The following is a 7,934-nucleotide window of genomic DNA, read 5'->3' as shown; positions in this document are numbered from 1 at the left end:
ATTGTTGATTCTCTGTTTGGCTTAGTTTTTCGGATCTTTGTTGTGGAGGGACGGCGTGGTGCTTCTGCCTAGACCGCCATCTTGCCGGAGTCCTTAATACAGTATTTTTAAAGTCTTTTCAATTGGTTGCAAGGTTCTTTCCTCTCATTTCTTAATATGGATTCCATGCCCACAGTGAATGATTTGAAGCAGTCAACAGACATCTGCAGGGATTGACATTCCTATAAAATAGCAAGATTTCTCCACTTGTTTTAACTAGCATAGACTCACTTGGAAAATGTTGGAATGAGAAGAAAAATTTACATAATAAAATTCTAAGTTTTATGAAAGAAATGGCTGTGGTGCTATATTATTATCTTCAGGGAGGTTTTTGGTTTTTGTTTTTCACATTGTGAAAATTTTTTAAAATGTTAAGATGGGAAGAAAAAATACAGCATAATAAAATTCTAAGTTTTATGCAAGAAATGACTAAAGTGCCGTATTATTGTTTTAAGGGGTTTTTGTTTTTCATTTTTTACTCTTTCTCTTATCTATGTGCAAATAATTGTATGAACAGCATTTGTGATTCGGCATTTAGCTGTTAGGCAAAAAACTCATTGTTTGTTGTTGCTGTTCTAATATAAAATTTTCATTGACCCCCAAACCTTCAAATCTGTCCTAAAACTTTATGTAAAGATTGCCTTTCATCATGGTACTTGGGCTTAAGACAGGGAATGCGTGACAGTTCCAATTTTCTCTCAAAACCATGTCCCGAGTTCCTGAACAACTCAGTAGTGACGTCGGGGCTAGAAGGCTAATGTGTTCAAATACTTTCCTATTCTCTTAAAAGCTGATATGGTTTTTGCTTTATACCTTGGTTTTATTCCATGTGATTGCACTAATTTCATTCTTTTTTTTTTTAAGTTCTAATTTTGCTCAAATAGAAAAAAAAAAAAAAAGGCTTTGTTTGAGCCTTCTCTCTTACTGTGATATTTCCCCTCTTTATAAGCCAAGCCTTCTCTCATCGCAGATGTCACACAGGTGCTCAGAGCGCCTGGGTTTAACACGTGCTTTGCCGCAGATCTCTTGTAATGTTCCTTGGTTTCACATGCTTCCTTCCAGCTCATCTCTAATTTCTAACGAGAAGTATATATAGCTCATGCAGTTGCCTTGAGTTTGGATGCATGCCGGCTGCTCAACAAGTCTGAGCAACTGTCACATTCTTTTAGGCAGAAATGTTTACTTATTGTAATGTAAAGTTTACTGCATATTTATCTTTTCCTACATGACGCTTTCTCTTTTCAATTTCGGAATGGATTTTTGGCAAAGTTATACTACTTGTAAATTATGTAGGTTACTGTCTAGATACGGTAGGTGCTCGATAAGTATTGATGGAGATGATGTTGATGAGCTCCAGAAAATATATTTACCTACTCAAAGCACAACGTACGTATTTGGCTGAGAGGACAAAAAAATCACAAAGCTAAGTATATTTTTGAAAAAAAATTATAAAACTGACGTCTTTATATTTTCTGCTTCAGTGAGATAATTCCGAGAAATTCGGAATCAATTACATATATTTCTTCATTATATGTATACGTAATTTTTTTAAGTAATAGAATCTACAAAATGTGACACTGAATCCTTTTAGAAACTAAACTCCTTGTACACTATAATATTCTCTAGCTCTACAGGCTAAATTTCACAAAATAAAATAGCCTTATTTACTACTTTGGAAACCTGGTGAAATAGTGGTTAAGAGCTCGGTTGCTAACCAAAAGGTTGTCAGTTGGAATCCACCAGGTGCTCCTTGGAAACCATATGGGGCAGTTCTACTTTGTCCTATAGGGTCGCTATCAGTTGGAATCAACTCGACACGAGCTTGGTTTTTTTTTATTGACTACTTTACGTCGTCACCTCCTGCTACTGGTGATAGTAACACCATTAGTTACTGTGGGTGTCTGGAAGGAGAATGAAGTACATCTGACTTTCTGACATGAACAGTGCTGTAACTGGGACAAGCTTTAATTGAATGATTTCCTGACCAAGGATTCAGCACACAATCAATCACTTCTACCACAGAGTCCATTCAGACAAAGATACAAAATGTGTACCTCTCTGGTCATTCAGAGTGCAAAAATTACACTAGAAGTTGCAGACTGTAGAGCTGGAGCAGTCCACCTCCCTCATTTCACGCATTTAGACACTGGGTTCCCGAGTCCATGACGAGGGTGGTAGTGCCAGTCGGTTACGCATCTGAAACCAGCTCATTGCCTTGACTCTTAACCCGATCCTCTGTAGTCAATACTCCACCAGTTGCCATCGAGTCAGCTCTGACTCATGCAGACCTTGTATGTGTCAGAGTAGAACGCTGCTCCACAGGGTTTTCAATGACTGATTGTTCTGAAGTAGATCGCCAGGCCTTTCTTCTGAGGTGCCTCTGGGTAGACTCGAACCTCCAACCTTTCAGTTAGTAGCTGAGCATTTTGACTATTTGTACCACCCAGGGACTCCATCCATACTCCGTATCACCCTAAAAAGTGTTAAATATAGGTTACACATATTGATTTTCTGTTGAAAGTTAAAAGAACAGGTTATCCAACTCCATCAATTATTAGCTGTGTGAGCTTGACCATATGTCTTAACTTCTCTGTGCCTCAATTACTTAATCTGTGAAACAGAGTTATTAATAGAAAATCTATTTAATGTAAATACGCATGGGGTGTCTTAGTCTTGGTTCTCTAGAGAAGCAAAACCAGCAAAGCGTATAAGTATATACAGAGAGAGATCTATATCAAGGAAATGGCTCACAAGTTTGTAGAGACTGGAACGTCCCAATCCATGGGTCAGGATAAAGGCTTCTCCTGATTCACGTAGCCGCAGGGGCTGGTGAACCAAGATGAGCAAGTCAGAGAGCAGGGCTCTTGCTCACAGCCTATGCAGATCGATGAATCCCAAGATAGGCAGGCAAGGCTGCAGGTAAGTTGCTAGCTCAAGTCCCAAGAACCAGGGATCAGATGAACAGGAGCCAGCTGCAGGATCCAGAGCAAGCAACCATGAGTCTTGCCAGAACATCCACTTATATTCGATGCAGGCCACACCCCCAAGGAGATTCGCTTTCAATTTATTGGTTACTCACGGCAGATCCCATCATGGAGGTGATCATATTATATCAGATCTCATCATGGAAATGATCACAACTTCATACAACTGCCAAACCCCTGAGAATCACACAACCTTAAACGTCACGTGGTAACTTCCACACACTATTTTTTTTTCGTTCCGTTTTACATAGGGTAGCTGTGAGTCGGAACCGACTGGACGGCACCTAGCAACAACAACAATATTTTTATCACAGTAAAACCCTAGAAAAATATGAATTCGGATACAATGCTATCATCATTTACCTCTCTCCCCCTGCCTAGGCCCATTAAATGTACTGGAGTGTTAACTTAGGAATGGCAACAAAAAGGAAGGCAGAGCCAGCAGGCAGCCACCCAGCTCAGCAAATAAGAAAGGAGGGACACTCACTGTGAGTTACAACCTCCCTCCCCTGCCACACATGCATACCCTCAGTATTCGCCCAGCCTCCCCTTTCTAGATCAGGTGGACAGAGAGAAAGATTCCTGGTAACCTGGAAATCCCAGCCAGACACCTCACTAGAATCATCCCCACTGGTATTAAGCCAAGCTTCATACTGCAGTTGGGACTGGCTCTGATTTGGCCCCCAGAATGTCCTGCTAGCTAACTGCACATAATCCAACAGGTCATACTGTTAACCTTACCAGTACCAGTTGCCACTTGCCAGTTGAGTTGACACCAATTCATAGCAACCCCATGTGTGTCAGAGTAGAACTGTGCTCCACAGCGTTTTCTGGCTGATTTTTTTGAATAGATGACCAGGCCTTTCTTCCTAGGTGCCGCTGGGTGAACTCAAACCTCCCATCTTTTGGTTAGAGCAGAGTGTGTTAACCTTTGGTACCACCCAGGGACTCCATTATTAACACTGAAATAATGCAATTTGGCATTTTCACCATGGATTTAAATGGTTTCACTTTGCCATAAGTTGTTCTTATCCAAAAATTAATAGAAAAATATTACAATTATTAATTTAATGTCTTTTGCTAATATTTCTTGCATTCTTAAAATTTAGAAAATATTTGGGGAGCATAATTTGTATGGTCAGTGCCTCTTAAAAACTTTCCCCAGGAAATTTTGAACTTTGCATAAGAGGCTGGAGACCCTGGGGGGTGCAAATTAAGCACTCGGCTACTAATTGAAAGGATGGTGGTTAGAGACACCTCATAAGAAAGGCCTGGCAACTTGCTTCCAAAAGGTCCCAGCCACTGAAAACTAACCTTATGGAGCACAGTTCTACTCTGACACACATGGAGGCTGCCAGGAGTCAGAATCAACTCCACGGCAACTGTTTTTGTTTTTTAATAAGAGGCTAGAAATGAACGGGAGGTGGTGCAGATGTTGCGGAGGACAAGCATCACTCTGAGAAGCATCTGCTGTGCTGAGAACTTTACAGTCTCTAGGCGAGGAGAGGTTGCTGGCCTCATGCAAGCAGGCGGCATCTGCTTCTGCCAATCTAGAGGGTCCAGGAGAATCTGGTGGTTCAAGATTCTCAGTCTCATCCACCCAAATGGCCCATCTCATATCTTGGGATCCCACATTGTTTCTGCTGGAATCCTGACTTTTCCATAAGACAAATGCAAGGTTAGGCATGTTGACATTTTCAGCATAGTTTGCTCTCTGGCTGCAGGAGATAAAGATGACTTCCCATGGCGTGCCTTGAGTTAAGAGTTAGGAAACAATGCAATCTCTCATTTTCTTTTTTCCAGGCATCTAAAGTATGGCTCAGAAAGCTTTTTCTTGAAGATCCAGATAGTAAATATTTGGGGCTTATGGACAATGGAGTCTTTTTTACAAATACTCAACTCTGCCTTGCAACAGGAAAACAGTCATAAGCAGTACATAAACAAATAATAGTGGCTGTGTTCCAATGAATCTTCATATACACAAACAGGTGGCCAGTCCACTGGCCAAAGTTTACCAACCTCTGCTCTACGCACAATCAAAAGCAATTCACCTACACAGTCCTTTTAATTACTCTTTTCTTCACCCTATTTAAGTGGCACAGCTGCTAGATCAGTCTGTACCTCATCCAACATGGCCACCAGGGAGAGACTTAGTAATTGTAATGCTATTGCATGCCAGGCCTATCACCACCCCACTCACCACCAGCAAAGGTCTCCTTGGGGCTGTTTGATCATGAGGGATTCCATCTAGTGGATCTTCTGGTACTCATAGTTTCAGACTTAATTTTTCCCAGAAAGATGGGCCTGAGAAAAGGGCTTGTGTGCATGCAGTCAGTTTTGTTCTGTTTTTTTTTGGGGGGGGAGGTGAGGGACAGGTAAACAGTTCTAGACAGCAGGCTAGGAGGGCTGGGAAGAATGAGACGAAGGGGTGACATGGATTGGTTTGTGTCCCCCCAAAATATGTGCTGGAATCTTAACCCCTATACCTGTGGATGTAATCCTTTTTGGGAATAGGGTTTTCTTTGTGAGAAAGTGTGTCCTAGACCTAATAACTTCTGAGTTATAAAAAGAGCAGGTTAGACACAGAGGCATGTACATACTGGGGGAGACAGATGCCAAGTGAGGATCAAAAAGAATCAAGGAATGCCTGGGGCTACTGACAAAAAAAGACTCAACATGGTCAACACCCTGGTTTAGACTTTCAGCCTGCAGAACTGAAACTGTGAGCACATTCTGTTCTTTGAAGTCAGCCACTTGTGGTATTTCTGTTACAGCAGCACTCAGAAAGTAAGAACTAAGGCAAAGGACAAGAGGAGAGGAAAGTCAAATCAAGGACGCGTTATCAAGCTGGTCATAGGTAGGGACCATTGGTGCTCGATTTTGCCAGGAAACGTTGAAGAGACATGTATAATGTGGCTCGATATTGTCTCCCAAGGGCCATAAGAGGAACTGCGTTCCAGTGGTTCCCCTCCTGGTCAAGGGCTCCCACAGGGCTGCTAACTCCCTCATCCTTCCTGGCTGTATTTACTGTGTATCCTTCTGCAGTTTCAGAGAGCCCCAGGTTAGAAAGCACTCAAGACACAGGTGCAGTTAACCCGAAGTACTATCAGGTTCCACCTCCCTAAAAGTGTTCAGTGCAGCAATGACCAGAGGAAATGAGGGCCGAGAGAAATCGAGGTGTCAACACAGGTATTCAGAATCATTCACCCATTTGGAGCTTTGTGGGGTAGTTTATAGACTGCTTGGTCTCTGGGTGGTGCAAATGGTTTCCACTTGGTTACTAATCAAAAGGCTGGTGGTTCGAATCCACCCAGTGGGGCTGTGTAAGAAAGGCCTGGTGATCTATTTCCTTAAGATTACATGCATTGAAAACTCTATGGAGTACAGTTCTGCACAGACACACATGGGGCTGTCATGAGTTGGAATAGACTTGACGGCAACAGGTTTTGTTTTGATAGACTGATTAGAACATAAAAACAATATCTAACATGGCAAAATTAAACTCAGTAGCTTTAAGTAAAGGCAATTCATAAGCAGAGCTATTTAAGGGATCACTATGGAAATCTCTCTCCCCTAACTATGCTTACCCTTTTCCAATCCATTGCCCTGCACTTTTAAACCTGTTTCCCTCAGTTGTTCTCATGCTTCTTTTTATCCCATGTCCCCAGTGATCTCTGACTTCCCTTTATTGTTCCACATCACTCCATCACAGACAGCCTCAAAACTGTCTCTGCTTTGGCATCCCGCTCACCGACTGAGGAAGTCTTAAACTGGATGGAGAAAATCAACCTGCTTCATTCATTTAAAACATTGTGGCTACCTCCTGCCAGCCCCTGTTTTAAGTGTTCTGTGGCAATAAGATGGGTTGACACAGTGGCTGCACGGATGGGCTCAAGCATAGCAACGATCGTGAGGATGGCGCAGGACCTGGCAGTGTTTCATTGTGTTGTACATGAGGTCACTATGAGCCAGAACTTTCGGCGCCTAACAACAACAGGGCACTGATACAAAAACCTTGGCCAGAATTCCGTAGCTGCAGCTTCAATCATCCCCGTGACTTCAGAAGTCCCTCATAATAGTTTCATTTATCCATTAACTAACCTATGCCACAGCCCCTAGGTGTCAGAAATGGTTAAGCACTCAGTTACTAACTGAAAGGTTGGTGGTTCAAACCCACCCAGAGGCATTTTGGAAGAAAGGTCTCTGGATCTACTTCCAAAAGATCACAGCCATTGAAAACCCTATGGAGCGCGGTGCGATTCTGAAACACGCGAGGTCACCATGAGCTGGAATCAGCTCGAAGGCAACTGTTCGTTTGTTTGTTTTTCCTCTGGGTCAGTTACAGCTCTAATCTTTGCAACGATGCTTCAAGTCAGGAGTTTGTAACTCCATTGTACACATAAGGCAATCTCTCTCCTGAAGCCACAGGGTAAGGATGTGGCAGAGATAAAGCCATTGCTGTCGAGTCGATTCCGACTCATAGCAACCCTACAGGACAGAGTAGAACTGCCCCGCAGGGTTTCCAAGGAGCGGCTGGTGAGTTGGCACTCTGACCTTTTGGTTCGCAGCCAAGCTCTAGAATGCCGGAACTGAGATGTGGACATACCTGGCTCTTTGCCTTCCAACGCTCAGTGTGTTAAGTACAGGGTACCGGAAGGCTTTCCGCACTAGGACATGGTGCTGTTCAAGAATGGTTTTCAATGCTAATGTTCTCAACAACCTATTACTTAGAGAGATTATCTAGATTACAGCTAACAATCAGTATGACATGAACATACTAGCCTACCGTGAACTGGTTAGAGGTATGTTGACAGAGCTATCTCTTCCCCTGGGAGGACGGCCTGAGAGCCATCTGGGGCAGGAAAGCTCCCTGGCCAGTGCTTCCCGCAGCAAGCATCCTCATCCATTACC

Source organism: Trichechus manatus, unplaced genomic scaffold (assembly GCF_000243295.1).
Source record: "Trichechus manatus latirostris isolate Lorelei unplaced genomic scaffold, TriManLat1.0 scaffold00012, whole genome shotgun sequence".
In the NCBI taxonomy this organism is placed as follows: domain Eukaryota; kingdom Metazoa; phylum Chordata; class Mammalia; order Sirenia; family Trichechidae; genus Trichechus; species Trichechus manatus.
This window is presented reverse-complemented; position numbering follows the sequence as displayed.